The following is a 17,366-nucleotide window of genomic DNA, read 5'->3' as shown; positions in this document are numbered from 1 at the left end:
AGGCTGGCCACCCCAAGCTCCCAGTGGAGGCTGGCTGGAAGCAGGTATCTGGGATTTATTTATCTTCTATAATTGAAACTTTGTTGCCTTCAGCGTAGGCCACAGCTGGCCCGGGCAGGTGGGAAGCTTGGCCTCCTGCTTGCTCCAGCTCCGTGGCTGCCGACCGCCATCTTGGTTGGGTTAATTTGCATATAGTCTCTCTGATTGTCTGGTGGGCTTGGCTTGGGGTGTAGCAAAGTTACAGTCAATTTGCATGTGTCTCTTTTATTAGCTTAAATAGGTACTTGTTTGTCACCATTTTTTTACTTTATGCCTGTGTTCCTTCTTCCCTTTATATTTCTTCTTTTTATAGCACACCCTTTAGCATTTCTTGCATTGCTGATTTGGTGGTAATAAACTCCCTTAGTCCATTTTTGTCTGCGTTGCTCCTGATTTCACCTTCGATTTTGACTGATAGCCTTGCTGGGTGTAGTATCCTTGGATTCAGTCCCTTGCTTTGTATCACTTTGTATATTTCAGTCCATTCCCTTCTTGCCTGATGTGCTTCTATTGAGAAATCTGTCGCTAGTCTGATGGCGGATCCTTTTTAGGTAACTTTCGGTCTCTCTCTGGCAGCCTTGAAGATTCTTACTTTGTCATTGGTGTTTGCCAATTTAATTATAATGTGTCTTTTGTCGATCTTTTGAGGTTCATCTTTGTTTGGGACTTTGTGAGCTTCTTGGATTTGTGTGAGTTTTTTCTTCCCGATATCAGGGAAGTTTTATGTCATTATTTCATCAAACAGGTTTTCTATTCCTTGCTCAGTTTCCTCTCCTTCTTGCACCCTTATTATGCGCATGTTGTTTTGTGTTGTCCCAAAGTACCCTTAGGCTCTCCCCCTGTTTCTTAAGTTTTTTTTCTAGAGGCTGCTCTGCTTGGGTATTTTTTCCTACCTTGTCTTCCAGCTCACTGATGTGGTACTCCGCTTCTCTTAGTCTACTGTTGATGCTTTCTGTTGAATTCTTTATTTCGGCTATGTCATTTTTCATTTCTTCTTGGTTCTTCTTCATTTCCTCTTGGTTCTTACACATATTGTTGAATTTGTCTTCCATCCTTTTCAGCGACCTTATGATCATTTCTCTGAATTCTTTCTCTGTCATATTGCTTGCTTCCATTTCATTTACTTCATTTTCTGGTGATTTCTCTCTCTATTTTTTTATATGCAGGCTGTTTCTTTGTCTCCCCATGATCGCTCTTCTCAGAATTTCTGGTTTTGTAGGTCTCTCTCTCCTGCATTGACTTTCTCTAGGCCATATCTGACCTTTCTGTCTGTGGATTGCTTCACCAGCTGTGTTTAATTCACCAGTTCTGGGTGGTTTCTGTTTGATTCAGCTATTCTTTCTGTCTGCTCTGTGAGAAGCCGTGGAACCTGTCCGTGTTTTCTGTGCCACTTTGTCTCCCCCCAAGCAGACCTCCCAGGTGCCCATGGTTGGGGAGGCTGGAGTTCCAGCATTTGTGGAACAGCTGAGGTAGCTGTTCCCTGGGCATTGTGGTTGTAAGATCCTGGGAGGTATCCAAAGTCTCCCAGGTTGAAGGTAAGGCTGGGGTTCTGATCACAGTCGGTCTCCCGATCAAAGTCAGTCTCCCCTTAAAGATGGCGCAGCCTCTGCAGGAGAGCCAGCGGCTCTGGGATATATTTCAGCTGCAGTAGAGACTGCCTGGTCAGGGGGCGGGGGGTGGGGTGGTCCACCAGTCCCCAATAGTCCCTTGGAATATAGCTGTCCCTTCCTCACAAATACAGACACTCCCCACACCTCCATGCACTCTCCTTTCATTCTCTCACACACACACTATCTTGCAGCCTGCTGTCCCATTGGCAGCCATCTTTGATCTCCCAATATTTTCCTTTAAATATAGTTTTTTAGTAAACATTAATTTGCTTCAGACTAAGAACTGGACACGCAAAGATGCAATCTGTTTTCCAATCTGGTGATGTATACCTGCCTGCAAAATCATAATTTAAAAAGATACAAAATCTCAATTATTTATTTAACGATGCTTGCAGTTTTGTTTATATGTTTACAGAATGTATGTTCACCTATATACATTTGTGTGTGTGTGTGTGTGTGTGAGGGAGAGACAGAGAAAGAAATAATTCATATTTCTAAGTCCCAAAATTAAAAAAAAATATAGCTCACATGGAACAGAGCCTGGGAAAGTTGGCCCCCTTTAAAGTGACAGGTGCATAAAGCTTTTTCCTTCTTGGGCTACATGTGAGTACCTTAAAGGAAGAATATGTGAATCAGAGAATTTGATAAAAGCTATGTAGTCCAGCAAATAAAGTTCCTACATAACAATATTTGATTACAAAGAGTTTCCAGTCTTCTGAGTTTTATCTAAAATCAACAGGTTAAGAACCACACTGCTTCATGTCTTATTCTAAGCAAGACAGACTTCACCTCAATTTTTAACAAATAAATAAATGTCTGTGTTCCTTATTTTGGGGAAAAAGATTCAAAGAGGACTGCTTTCTAAATTTTCTGTTCAAGATTAGGTATAACGTGAGCAGTCATGATATATTAATTATAATTATTTTAAGCATAAAAGCAAAATATTTATTTGCTTTTAAATGTAAAGGCTTTGAAGTATTTGAATTACTTCCCCAGTTGCCTCTTCACAAAGCAGATCCCTGAATACACACCTAGGATGTTTTTAATAGTGGGAATGACCTGACAGGAAGTCTGTCTGGGAGATTCATGACCCCTTGAGGCCATTGAACTTGAGCGCTACATTAATCCCCAACTTCTCCCAGTCATTACTCCACAGGAAGCCCATATTCCTTGCTCAGAATTTATTTATTTGTTCATTTTTTTCTCATAATATGGAAAAATAATCTTCTGAAGGAAATTTCCTTAATGCACCTACATGTCTGATACAGATTTCTTTCCCAAGCTTCTAATGTGTTTGGTAATATTTAAACACATTTGCCTTTGAGATTCCCATATATCATGCTAACAGTTTACTTATTTTTTTTTTACTTTCTTTTTTTTATTTTTTTTTATTTTTATATTTTTTATTGATTAAGATATTACATATGTGTACCCTCTACCCCCCCCCCCCCCCCCGCTCATCCCCTCACCCCCCCGTTGTCCATGTCCATTGGTTAGGACTATATGCTTGCATATAAGTCCTTTGGTTGATCTTTCCCCCTTGCCCCCACCCTCCCCTACCTTCCCTCCAAGGCCCGACAGTCTAATCAAAGCCTCTCCATCTCTGGATCAGTCCTTGTTCATCAGTTTATGTTGTTCATTATATTCCACAAATAAGTGAGATCTTGTGGTATTTATCCGCTCTCCAGTTCCATCCATGCTGTGGCAAATGGTAAGAGTTCCTTTTTCTTCTTCCTCTTCTTAAAGAATACCTTTCAGCATTTCATATAATGCTGGTTTGGTGGTGATGAACTCCTTTAGCTTTTTCTTATCCGTGAAGCTCTTTATCTGACCTTCCATTCTGAATGATAGCTTTGCTGGATAAAGTAATCTTGGTTGCAGGTTCTTGCTATTCATCTCTTTGAATATTTCTTGCCACTCTCTTCTGGCCTGCATGGTTTCTGTTGAGAAATCAGCTGACAGTCGGATGGGTACTCCCTTGTAGGTAACTGACTGTCTTTCTCTTGCTTCTTTTAAGATTCTCTCTTTATCTTTTGCTCTTGGCATTTTAATTATGATGTGTCTTGGTGTGGTCCTCTTTGGATTCCTTTTGTTTGGGGTTCTCTGCGCTTCCTGGACTTGTAAGTCCATTTCTTTCACCAGGTGGGGGAAGTTTTCTGTCATTATTTCTTCAAAAAGGTTTTCAATATCTTGCCCTCTCTCTCCTTCTGGTACCCCTATAATTCTGATGTTGGTACGCTTGAAGTTGTCCCAGAGGTTCCTTACACTATCTTCATATTTTTTGAATCTCTTTTCTTTTTTCTTTTTCGGTTGGGTATTTTTTGTTTCTTTGTATTTCAAATCTTTGACTTGATTCTTGGGATCCTCTTGTCTGTTGTTGGATCTCTGTAAATTATTCTTTATTTCAGTCAGTGTATGCTTAATTTCTAGTTGGTCCTTTTTCATGTCCTCCATGGTCTCACTATACTCCTTGAGGGATTCATTAAATTTATCGGCGGTTTCCATAAAATTCTTGACAAACCTTATAAACGTGGTCTTGAACTCTATATCCAGTCGTCTGCCCTCCTCCGTTTCTGCCAATTGTGACCTGTTTCTTTGTCTCCGCATTTTGGCTGCTTCCCTGTGTTGATAGAGTGTCCCTGTGTGCCAGGTGTCCTGTAGGGCCCAGTGACTCAGCCTCCCCAGTTACCTGGGGTGGACATTATTGGTGCACTCTTGGTGCCTTGGTTGTTGTAGGATCACTGGGAGGAATTGACCTCCAGGCCAATTGGCTGTGGGAAGCAGCTGTGTCTGAAGTGGGAGAATGGTCCCCCTCTGACCACTGGGTACAGTGGCTCCTGGATCTAAGGAGGTGCTAATTCAACCCCTGCCTGAGGCCACATAGCAGGAGCTACGAAGAGGCTCAGCTGTGAAGCAATGCAAGCCGCTGTGGGGCCTTGGGCCTTCTCTTGGAAGTTCCGGGTCTCCCTGGCTGGGCTGTAGTTAGGTACATTGACATGCAAAAGCCTCTGCCGCAGCCTGGGTGGGGCGGGGTCTCAGGGAGTCAAAAGGCGGAGAAAGAAGCTATGGCTGATTCTCTGCGCCCGGAGTCGCGCGTCTCAGTGTCCCGGTAACGGCTGCAAGCACCTCTGAGGGAAATCCGCCCTCAAGTTCGCCCGCTGCCGCCTGACAGACCAGCCTCTCCCCGTATGAGACATGGGTCCCCAGAGACTTCCCGGAACCGGAGTTCAGAGCAGTCGGGAGCTTGTGATTCAAAAAGACAGCCGCGTCCTCAGGTGCCACCCCCTTTCCGCGCGCGCGAGCCGCCGCCATACCTCTGCACTCAGCCTCTGCAGCTCCTCTGGCTCTCAGCGTGCTTTTCTTTTCTTCTAGTTGTAGAAATTACACTCAGCCAGCCTTCCTGTTGTTCTGGACGATGTTTGCTCCGTCCTTTGGGATATTGTTCAATTGTTGTGTGAGGCGACTATTTCCCGGTGTTTATCTATGCCGCCATCTTAGTTTCTCCAACAGTTTACTTATTAACTGGCAGCACATTGTAAACTATCATTGCAAGACTGTCTTCCCTAACCTGATGTTCATATCCTAAAAGTAACAGCCTGTGGATACCCTCTTGTCATTTTCTGCAGTGGCATATTTCATTTTTTACTCTCATTATATCTTGTTAAATAGCATTGTATTGTGTGAAGCATGACTTCCTATGATACAGTATTATTTAGCTGAAAGAGTATAAGGAGATCTTCTAGAATGCAAAAAAAAAAAAAAAAATGAATTGTCTGTGAGATTCCTCTCATAAGAATTTGGGTTAAAGGGATGAGTGGCATTTGGCCCCAAGGTACTCCTGCAGGCACAGATGGAGAAGGATAAGCATCCACTTTAGGAAGGACCCAAATGCTCAAGAATGCCAGCCCAGTGGGAAAGCAGAAGGGACATTGCTGCAGGAAGAACCAGTTAGCTAAACATCTTCTAGCTCAAATTTCATCTCACCTTCTAAGCTTATTCTGGTCACCTTTTCCAAAATGTCCCTTCTTGTTCTGATCGCTGGAGGATTTGGTCCTGCTACAGAAGGCTTTTACTTTCTTGGATTGTAGTGATGCCTCGATGTGTCTTTGTCTTCCCTGGTTGACTTAGGGACCTTCAGGGTAGGACCCAGTCACCCACAGTCATGCATCCTCCAATAGGCTTTTCACATCGTGGGCACTCAACAGATGTCTGGACAAATGTCTTCTACTTTTGAAGGCCAAATGAAGGAGAACTGAGTGGAGAGAACCAGAGACCGTCAGAACCACTACTTGCTATTATGGGAAGTAACAATAAGCCCCACTGAAGTAATAGTAACAAATGCCATGCCCCAGGTACTTCTCTAATCACTTTACAGTCAATAACTCATCTCAACCTTACAACAATGCTCTGAGGTAGACACTTTTGTTTATTCCCATTTTATAGATAAGGAAACTAAGATATGCTGAAGTTAATTTATCTAAGATTATGAGGTAATGACAGGTGAAGCCAGGATTGGCACTCGGTCCTTGCTTCTATCAGCTTTATGCAGTGCTATCTATCTTGTCCAGTTAGCCTTCTTATGCCCTCATATAAAGGAACATCTCCCAAACAAACTGACTTTTTTAAAAAAGTTAATTTATAAAACTAAGTATCAAGTCCATAGTTCAAATAAATTCTAGACCACATGATCTTTCTTTAAAGGTGTTTAAGTTAGTCCTGGCTGGGTGGTTCAGTTGGTTGGAGTATCATCCTGTGCATCAAAAGGTTGCTGTTTCGATTCCTGGTCAAGACACATAACTTGGTGCAGGTCTGATGCTTGGCCAGGATGCATATAGGAGGCAACCAATCATTGTTTCTCTCTCACATTGATATTTTTCTTTCTCCTTTCCACTCTCTCTAAAATCAATAAAAACAGCCCTAGCCTGTTTGGCTCAATGGATAGAGTATCGGCCTGCGGACTGAAGGGTCCCGGGTTCGATTCCACTCAAGGGCACATGCCCAGGTTGCAGGCTCAATCCCCAGTGGAGGGCAGCCAATCAGTGATTTTCTCTAATCATTGATGTTTCTATCTCTCTCCCTCTCCCTTCCTCTCTGAAATCAATAAATATATATTTTTTAAATCAATAAAAATAAATCAATAAAAATAAATCTTTGGGTGAGAATTTTTAAATATTTTCCTAAAAACTAAGTATTAATATCCAATAAGAGAAGAAATGTGAGGTTTTTTTTGAGTAATAGGTAAGCCATTAGTTAAGAGCAAAATTTAATTAGAATGTATCTTCATTTTATTTTATTTTTTTTTAATTTCTTGATTGATTAAGGTATTACATGTGTGTCCTCACCTCCCCCATTACCCCCCTCTATCTTCATTTTAAACTCCCCTTTAAAGCAATAATATTAACCCTGCACAAAAATAAAACTGTTTTTTTGTTTTGTTTTGTTTTGTTTTCTAAAGTGATGCATTCTTGGTGAATTTGCTAGTTTTAGAAATTTGGTCACATTTTGCTTTTACTTATTTAAAGATTTGAGAAGTCACATAGACTCCCTTAACTTTCAACTTCCTGACTTATGTTAGTTTAAGATATCCCTGTAGCATCATTTAAACATAGTTCTGGTGTATGCATAAACTTCCACTTAGAATTTCCTTTTTGAAGTATGCTGAGAATAGAAATTAAAGCCATATGAAATTTGTCTTAATCCAGAATGTAAAATAACATGAGAAATGTCTACCCAGAAGTACTCCCTGAAATACATTCAACAGTATGCACATTCTGGAAAAATTCTTTATATTTATAATTAAATCCTCCAGAGAACTGGATTTATTATTTTAGCCCATAATTATGAAAGCCTGAATTGATAAAACAGGATGCTTTTTAAAGTAATAGCAATAGGAATGTTATTCATCCATCTAGAATGTTTGAGAACAACATCTGTTGGCATGGAAAAAGGTTCAGAATGCATTGTCAAGTGAAAATGATTACAATTTCATTTAAAGATTATGTAAAATAGTATACTTAGCCTAGATACACACACACACGGCTTCATAAAAAAAGAATTAGAGACTATACCAACAAAACGTTAATTGGTAGGTTATAGAATTACAGCAAATTTTCCCTTCTCCTTTCTTATTATAGAGTATCAGAAAATTAAAATTATTTTTATTTGATTTTTTAAAAAATAAATAAGTGTAGTGTCGTTACTCGAGTCTTCTCACATATTTGGCCACCTGCCTTGAATGCAACTAAAGCCCCAAGCTTTCCGTGCTTAGACTGCCCCAGAGGTGGTTCTTACAATGTGCCTGCCTGAGCAGCGCCAGAGGTCAATATTATCGGATAATAGTATCGCGAAAAACCTCCATGGTGCCAGTTTGCTGGTGCTTAAGTAATTAAAGGATCCTTGATAATACTTTCAAATTTGCTAAGTTGATTTGTGTTCTTTCCTTTTATAGTATATTTGTACTGGTTTTTGTGCATATGTGTGGATCTTTCAAATCTTAGCTTTAGATTTCATTTAAGAGGAAATTTTGTCATTTTTGTCTCTGTTCTTAGGGGAAATGATTATTTTATACCTGACTTTAGTGAGAATTTAGGCAAACATATTAGTCAAGTCTTTAATATTCACTATGTTGATAAAAATTGGTATATGCCCAAAGCTGGTCAGGTAACTACATTCATATTGTATAAGGCAAAGTAACCTGAAACTCCATTTAGAAGCAGCTATGTGTTTACATGACACATATTCCTGCCATTTCCTACTATGCACATACACTTAACATTTAAAGACTAACATCTAAGATTTTATGACAATAACTAGAGGCCTGGTGCATGAATTCATGCATGGGTGGGGTCTGGCTGGCCGGCCTGCCCTGATCGATGGGGGCCTATTGAACCAGGCCAGCTGGGGGAAGGGATGCAGGAGGTTGGCTGGCTGGCCCCACCCCTGATCAGGGTGGGGGGGCAATCAGGGGTGGGTCTGGCCAGGGGGAGGAGCCAAGGGTGTTGACCGGCCAGCCCTGCCCCGCCCCCTGGTTGAACTCCCAGTCGAACTCCTGGTCGAGGGGACAGTTTTGCATATTAGCCTTTTATTATATAGGATTATTATGGTCTAAATAATTCTTTAAAATTAGAAGTTACTAACTCTATAAATTGAACTATTCAGAAATTTAAAAACTTTTGTGTTTTAAACTTTTAAAATATTTGTATACTTTATATAACTTTTATAAAACTATTTGATTATATTTGGGATGCATTTATGAGAAGCCTCAATTGATATTAATATCAGTGTGTCGTGTGGTTAGATCTCAGCATCACACAAATCACTGACATATTTCAGTGTCTTATGAAAAAGAGGGTGCCAATATGCCAGTTAAATTCTTACCTCTTCAGCTGGGAGCTTAATCTCTTTCTACCACAAATCAGGTAAAGCTATTTCAACTACCTGAACTCATTTTAATTTGTTTTCTACAAGGGATATATAATGGTACTGCTTATTAATTAATTACAAAATAAAAATATCAGTATTTAGAGAGTTAACCTCTAAATTCAGCAGACTTTGGCCTTAAAAGATATGGAGAAAAATGAAACAGTAGCTGAAAACTTAATACAGACTTATTTCTTGGATATGGTTCTTACTATTTGGGATGATTGATGTGTGTTTAGAAAATCATTCAAAGAAGTAGTGCCAGTGAGACAGATAGAAAGCATCCAGAAAACTGGCACATTAAAAAATTCCCAGTAAGTATTTGCTCCTAATACATACCTATATATATAAAAAGCCAGTGACAGGAACACCGTAATGACTGGAATGACTGGTCACTATGATGCCTACTGTGCAGCGAACTGGCCTGATCTGGGGGTAGGGCCGGCGGGCCAAACTCCTGCAGCCCGTACCCCCAGCCAGCCTTGCCCCTGATGGACCCCCACTATCCTGATCAGCCCACAGCCCCTCCCCCTGGCTGGCCCCACCCCTGATTGCCACCCCATATCCCAATAAGTGGTGAGGCCAGCCAGCCAACCTCCTGCAGCCCCTCCCCCTCCCCCAACCCCACCCCAGTTCGACCCCCTCACCCCAATCAGGGGCAGAGCTGGCCAGCCAACTACCTGTGGCCCCTCCCTCCGGTTGGCCCCACCCCGATGGGCCCCCACCACCCATTCTACTTGCAGCCCCTTCCCCCAGCCAGCTCCTCCCCCAATTGGCACCCCCACTCCAATCAGGTGCAGGGCCAGCTGGCCAACCACCCATGGCCCCTCCCCAGGCCACTGACCCCCGATAAGCCCCCCCACCCCACTGAGGGATGGGGCTAGCTGGCCCACTGTCCACAGCCCCTCCCCAGATCCAACCCCATCCCTGATCAACCCCCAACACCCCGATCGGCCCATGGCCCCACCCCCCCAGGCAGCTCTGTCCCCAATCAGCCTCACACCATTCAGGGGTGGGGCCGGCCCACCACCCACAGCCCCTCCCCACAGTCAGCCCTGCCCCCAATCAGCTCCATTACCCAATTGGGTGCAGGGCCTGGCCAGCCAACTTCCTGCCATCTCCTCCTCCCAATAGGCCCAGCCCCGATCCACCCCAATTGGGGCCGGCCGACTGGACCCCACCTGAGCACGAATTTGTGCACTGGGTCTCTAGTTTAAAAATAAAGTGTGTGTACACACACACAACATACACTATCAAGTTTTTATATATAGTCAGATAATCCTATCTAATAAAAGAGAAACATGGTAATTAGCCATAACTTTGACACCCTTCCCATTGGCTAATCAGCATATCCTTATGCAAATTAACTGCCAACCAAGATGGCGGCCGGCAGCCAGGCTACTGATGCAAACAGGAGGCTTGCTTCCTCCAGTGATGGAGGAAGCCAACTTCCCCTCCTGCCGCTGCTGGGCTCTGAGCTGCTCTCTAAGAAACATTGTTACAAATATAGAAGATAAACAAAACCCCAGAAACCTGCTTTTAGTCAGCCGGGATCTCAGAGCTGGAATCGCAACAAAGTTTCAAATACAGAAAGTAAACAAAGCCCAGAAGCCTGCTTTCAGCAGCCGAGGTCTGAGCTAAAGCTGGCTCTCAGCTCCAGTGACAGCCATAAAAGGTAAATAAATCCCAGAATAAAAAAAAAAAGGAAAAAAGAAAAGGTTGGGAGGAGCTTCAGTCACTCGCCAGCCTGAAAACGGCCCTCAGCCCCTCACCCAGACTGGCCAGGCACCCCAGTGGGGACCCCCACCCTGATCCAGGACACCCTTCAGGGCAAACCAGCCAGCCCCCACCTGTGCACTAGGCCTCTATCCTATATAGTAAAAGGGTAATATGCCTCCCAGCACCAGGATCAGCAGAGCCAGGAGGCCTCCTGGCATCAGGATCAGCGTGACAGGGGGCAGCGCCCAAACCCCCTGATTGCCCTGCGGCTCTGTGTGTGACAGGGGGCGGGCCCACAACCTCCCTATCCGCCCTGCTCTGTTCATGACAGGGGAAGGTGCCCCAACCCCCTGATCGGCCCTGCTCTGTGTGTGACAGGGTGCGGCACCCCAACCCCCCCCATGGGCCCTGCTCTGTGTGTGACGGGGTGGAGCCGCAACCTCCCCATCGGCCCTGCCCTAAGTGTGACAGCGGGGAGTGCCCCAACCCCCAATCGGCCCTGCTCTATGGGTGACAGGGGGTGGCGCCCCAACCTCCCCATCGACCCTGCCTTGAGTATGACAGGGGGCAGTCCCCCAAACCCCCAATCGGCCCTACCCTGAGCGTGACTCAGGGTTGCATCACAACCTCCTGATCGGCCCTGCTCTGTGCGTGATGGGGGGAGCTCCCCAACCCCCTGATCGGCCCTGCTCTGTGCGTGACAGGGGGGAGCTCCCCAACCCCCTGATCGGCCCTGCTCTGTGTGTGACAGGGTATGGAGCCCCAACCCCCCTGATGGGCCCTGCTCTGTGCATGACAGGGGGCAGCGCCCCAAACCCCTGATTGGCCCTGCTTTGTGAATGACAGGGGGTGGCACCTCAACCTCCCCATCGACCCTGCCTTGAGTGTGACAGGGGTCAGCGCCCCAACCCCCCAATCGGCCCTACCCTGAGCATGACTGAGGGTGGCATCGCAACCTCCTGATCCACCCTGCTCTGTGCATGATAGGGGGCAGCACCCCAATTCCCCATTCGGCCCTGCTCTTTGCCAAACCAGGGGCTGCACCTAGGGATTGGACCTCCCCTCTGCCACCCAGGAGCGGGCCTAAGCCAGTAGGTTGTTATCTCCCAAGGGGTCCCAGACTGTGAGAGGGCACAAGTGGGGCTGAGGGACAGCACCCCCCCCTCCTGCCTGCCAGTGCACAAATTTTTGTGCACCGGGTCTCTAGTCTATATATATAAAAGCCTAAGTGACTATTTGACCATTTGACCATTCAGCTGGTAGCTATGACGCACACTGACCACCAGGAGGCAGATACTCAACACACAGGCATGGAAAAATGGAACAGACTGATGAATCTTAGAGGGAAGGGGACAGGGGGGAGGGCGGGAAGAGATTAACCATAGATCATCTATGTGTACTAGAGGCCCAGTGCACGGATTCGTGCATCGGTGGGGTCCCTCAGCCTGGCCTGCAGGAATTTGGCTAAAACCAGCTCTCCGATATCCCCCAAGGAGTCCCAGATTACAAGAGGGCGCAGGCCAGGCTGAGGGACCTCACCAGTGCATGAATCTGTGCACTGGGCCTCTAGTAAAATTATATTTGAGTTGTGCTCATCTTTTCTTGGGATTGATTTAAGCAAACACTTGACCTAACTGATCCAGGGATTACAGTTGCTGAGAAGTTAAATTCACAACGCCTTGAGTTGGGAGTCAGAAACGTTGGTGATGTATATCTTGCCCTGTCAGTCCCACAAGGAGTGAAAGACTGGAAGAGGATCCTTGGAGTTATTTTACACTGTCAGATTCTGTGCTTCTTCTGAGTCCTGAGTGGTACATTATCTCCTGGTTATCATGAAAACTTCTGGAGTAATTGGAGTACCCAAAGCTATAAAAGAATTGGGTTAGTTCAGCTATGGCTGGAAGTATATATAGAAGGGGTTTGATTTCTTAAAGACATGCCTAATTTTAACATTTAAAAACTGAAAGTTTTAAAGCAATATAGGATAGAAGAGCACCTGTATAAAACCAAGAAAGCTGACTTTCTAGTGGTGGTGGAACTTGTCCCAAGTAGTTGCTCTTCCCCCGGCAAGAAATCATTGGCATGGCAGAGAGTGAATAAGCAAGGGACCTCCTAATACTGGCAGTTTGGCTGACGTGTGGAGGCTAGAGCTTCTGCTGAGAAGCCAACTTCAAGTCAACTATCATGCACTCTTATTCTCCATCTTTCCAAGAGATGCCAAAGAAACTGAGTTAGAGACAGACTATTTCCAGAATCTCACATTCTTATCCCAAGAAAGGTTATTTAACACTTCATTGTCTTGGTGGGTCAACATGGAGGCACTCTAGTCAATGCTTGCAAATTATGACCCTCTTTCTAATCATCTGAATCCACTCTCTGTTCCCCTATATTGCATTTTACTTGCTTAACTGACTCCACCTGGGGGATCTCTTGGACTTTAGTGGTCAACCGTGGCCACAACTTCAAAAACTGGGGATGTTCATGTGCTTGTGTGTACACGCAGTCTCTCTGAGAAATACCACAAGTGCCTGGTGGGAACAATCTGTACCAAATGAAAGAGGAGAATAAAGAGCTACTCTGCCTCATGGAAAACTTGAATCAAAACAGTCTGGTCAGAAACTATTTAGCTGATAGAGCATATATTTTCTGCTTTCTTTTTCTTTGAGATTGAGAGGTATACTTTTTATAATTTTTAAATATTAGTAGGAATATGAGCATGAAGAAATACATATATAAACTGAAGAACGTTCTGGTTCAGTTGCAACTGAACATTTGACTTTCTGTGGTGAGAGAGAGAGAGAGAGAGAGAGAGAGAGAGAGAGAGAGAGAGAGAGATTGAGATTGTGAATGTGCTTGTACACACTCACACATGCATATGAAAGATGAATGTGAAAGGTTGTTTACACTTTTCAAATTCATGTAGGCCATGCACTATGGGCAGGGCATCAGAATTCCAGGCAGAAATTATTCCTAAGAATAATTGTGTTCATTCCTGTGACACATTAATGGGTATTCAGTAATAGTTTCAAGTTGAAATCAAGGTCCATAGTTCCTTATGTGTGCTTCATCTACAGAATGAATGGTTAGAAGCTGTGTTAAATTAGCTTATGCCCTATTATGCCACTGTCACAAATTGTCTTCCAAGTTATAGTGACATTAAACAACAAAAAAATATTTCTTGATCGCATCACATCTCAGCAGCTCGACTGCTGTGATTTTTTCCCCTGTGCCATCATTTGGGGCCCAAGCTGAAGGAGTAGCCTCTATATGAGACATGCTAACCTTGTGGTAAAGCAAAAAGAGCAGGAGAGCTGGCAGAGCTAGGTGATGGCACTTGCAGAGTTTTGCTTGAAACCAGCATATATTATTTCTGCTCACATTTCATTGGCCAAAGTTGGGCACCTGGCCAAGCAGATCAATGGGATTGGAGGTATATGCTTCCCAGTTGGAGGAAAACTGCAAATTACATGGCAACTGGAAAGAACAGGGAATCATTGGGAATATATAAGGAATAAAATGTGTTTGTGTGTTTATATGGTTTTATTATAAATTTAATAATTAAATACATTAATAAATTAAAGGTTGTATATGTTTTATATGTTAAATACTATAACATATATAAAGCACTTTTAATATGTGTAAAATTTTTACATAAATAATACATTTTATATAAATTACATTTTTAGTATGGTTGGGAAAGTCACTTTTTAAATAGATAAGCAATCTTTATCATATTTATGTAAGGATTTTCCCAACCACACTGTATATCAGCTGACAGCAAGATATTTGGCTACACATCAAGGAAAAAGTTGCCTTAAGTTATGGAAAGCTGAAATAGGTGTTTAATTTTTCCCTGAATATTCAGTGGTTAATAATCTTAAATTTATTCTAAATAACCTGTATTTTACTCCTATTAGTAACTTAAATGCCATACAAGGAAAATGTCATACACATTAGAAAAAAATTATATTTGGTATACATTTAAGAATTATTCAGACCTTTTACATTATAATAAACCTATTATGTATATAAAGAGTGCAAAGAAATGTAGTCTGACGCCATGACATGGGATCTAAATCAAAGTTTGTTGCTACTACAAAACTTGATGTTTTGTCCTGCACCTGTGATTAAGGTTATAAAACCCTCCAGGGAGAAGGATTGTGGTGGTATGTGGGTCTATATGATATTTGTTATTCAGATCCATATATAGACAGGATGGATACTCTAGCATTGACTAACAAAACTGGCCTTGTGTACTGCCAAGTAGATACACCTTCTTTTGATACATAGGGAATTCACTTGAGAAATTCCATCTAAAAACAAAGGAGTCATTCATCTTAAGTAGTACATTGCTAATGAAGTTAACTCAGCAATAGGAATCATCCTAAGCCAGCTACTGTGAGCCTGTTGAAATGTTAATACCTGTGATATACTTTAATAGTGATAATTGCATCCATTGCAGACAAGTTGTGGTGGTTAAGTCACCATAATCTTTCAGAAACTGGGTGCCCACCGTGTTATCCAGTTTAAATGAAACAACAAAACACTGTTCTCAAACCTGCTTTTCTAAGTCACATGGGGATCCACAATGTCTTTTCTTCTTGAGTATTTTTAATGAGCATTTAAGAAAGAAGATCTACTTAAATTGCAGCCAAATTGTCCATTGAATTGCAGGAGATTTGTAAGGACAACATAAACATATATGCCTGTATGTAATAATTTTATAAACTATCCACAGTAAACCAGGTTCCTTCTAGCCAGCTAGTTTTCTGATGGTAATAAAATTTAGTGTGACCCAAATTTAGATTTTTCATTATTTAGAAAGAATAATATTTCTTTGGGTTAGCTACGGGAATTTGCTATGCTGAGATTAATGTAAACCAGAATGTACTTAAAATGCTTAGCTGGGTGAACACACTGTTCCCGAGCACTCTAGAAACACCAGATTGAAAATTCAATGAGACTGTAACATGAGAGGAGACCTATAAACCTGGGACGCAAATTTTCTGAGCTCAATATAATTCCTTACTTGACTGAGCCCTCTGGAGCCTTGTCCACCTGACTGTATCCAAACTCACTGCATGATATTTCTTTTATATATATATATTTTTTATTTTTTACTGACTTCATAGAGGAAGGGAGAGAGAGAGAGAGAGAGAGAGAGAGAGAGAGAGAGAGAGAGAGAGAGAGAGAGAGAGAAAGAGAAACATCAATTATGAGAGAGAATCATTGAACAACTGCCTAGGGGGGTGGAGATCCCACAACCTGGGCACATGTGCCTTGACTAGGAATCAAACCATGACCTCCTGGTTCACAGGTCAACACTCAACCACTGAACCACACCCACCAGGCCGATATTTCTTTAAAGACACAGCTTGTAAATCTCTTTTCATTCATATTGACTTCCAGCCTTCTCCATGCTCAGTCTTCGTTGGTGCAGTCCTACTGAACTGTTTATCTTGCTTTGATGGTATAACCTCCCAGCAGTGAAATATAATTGGCTGTTTCAAAAATGAATTTAAAAAATAAACATCAATGTGAAAAAATTCATAGCTCAAAGATGTTACTGTATTACCATTTTGATAAATAATACATTGAATTATGTGTTAGTAATGGGACAAGAGTTGACTTTTTTTTCTTTAATTGTACCTTTCTGTATTTTTTTTTGTGTGTGTTTTCACCTCTGAGCATGTATAATTAAGAAACATGATAATACTTTTTAAGACCACATTGCAGGCCGTGGTTAATTTCTGCAGTGACTTTATCATCATGCCCATTGCTGTGCACTTTGTTGGGCAGCCAGTGAGACAGCCCCACTCCACTGTGTCTGGACAGAGATCACATCATGCTCTAAGCATGTACAACTGAGGCAAAGCAAGTAACTTTCCTTCAAGTAGAATTACAAATACCTGGCAGAATATGCCTAGCACAAAATCATCTTCTGGATTTATTGAGTGAAGAAGTGTTTTTTTGTTTGTTTGTTTGTTTTGGGGGGGGGTGTTGTACAGATCAAGCACCAATTGAAAAAGCTTGATGTCCACATTTTCCACCAGTTGATTTCAGCCCCCAAACAACTGTTGACTTAAGATACCGAAGTTCTTTGGTCTTCTTAGACTAAGGGGAATGTGGTACTCTTAAGAAGCACATCATCCCTGTGTGGGTGATGGTAACCAAGGAATGTGGTTGGGACAAAGAGGGGTGCCAGCCCCACCTAAACCACATAGAAGAGGTTCTTAAGGTAGAGAGTTCTGTTATCTGAAGAAGTGGGGAAAGATGTTGGACAAGCAAAAATAGATACCTTCCAGAGTAAAAAGGAAATGATTTTTATCCTACATAATAAAGAGATAATATGCAAATTGACCATCACACTGTCACAACATAGTGGCACCCACAGCAGGGCTGGGGCCGGCTGCTCTGCACGCCTGCTGCCATAGTCCCCTCAGCCCCACTGGGGGTCTCGGGTCCTACTGTAACCCCCACTGACTGACAACTCACCCAGGCTCCTCCAACGAGCTGCCCATCCCACTCTTCCTCCCCCGAAGTTGAAGCCTGACTGTGGTGTCCAACAATTTGGAAGTT

At 42.9% G+C, this 17,366-nt stretch overlaps 1 protein-coding gene across 4 annotated transcripts in view; it reads left to right on the top strand.

The window, feature by feature from the left end:
- Positions 1–17,366, top strand: part of STARD13 (StAR related lipid transfer domain containing 13) — a gene marked incomplete at its 5' end in the record, with an annotated part of 302,915 nt that overhangs the window by 189,935 nt on the left and 95,614 nt on the right. The gene's annotated exons all lie outside the window — the stretch shown is intronic.

Source organism: Myotis nattereri, assembly GCF_964212035.1.
Source record: "Myotis nattereri genome assembly, chromosome: 2".
NCBI classification, from domain to species: Eukaryota; Metazoa; Chordata; class Mammalia; order Chiroptera; family Vespertilionidae; genus Myotis; species Myotis nattereri.
Note: the sequence above shows the minus strand (reverse complement) of the source record. Positions and strands in the feature narration are given on the sequence as shown.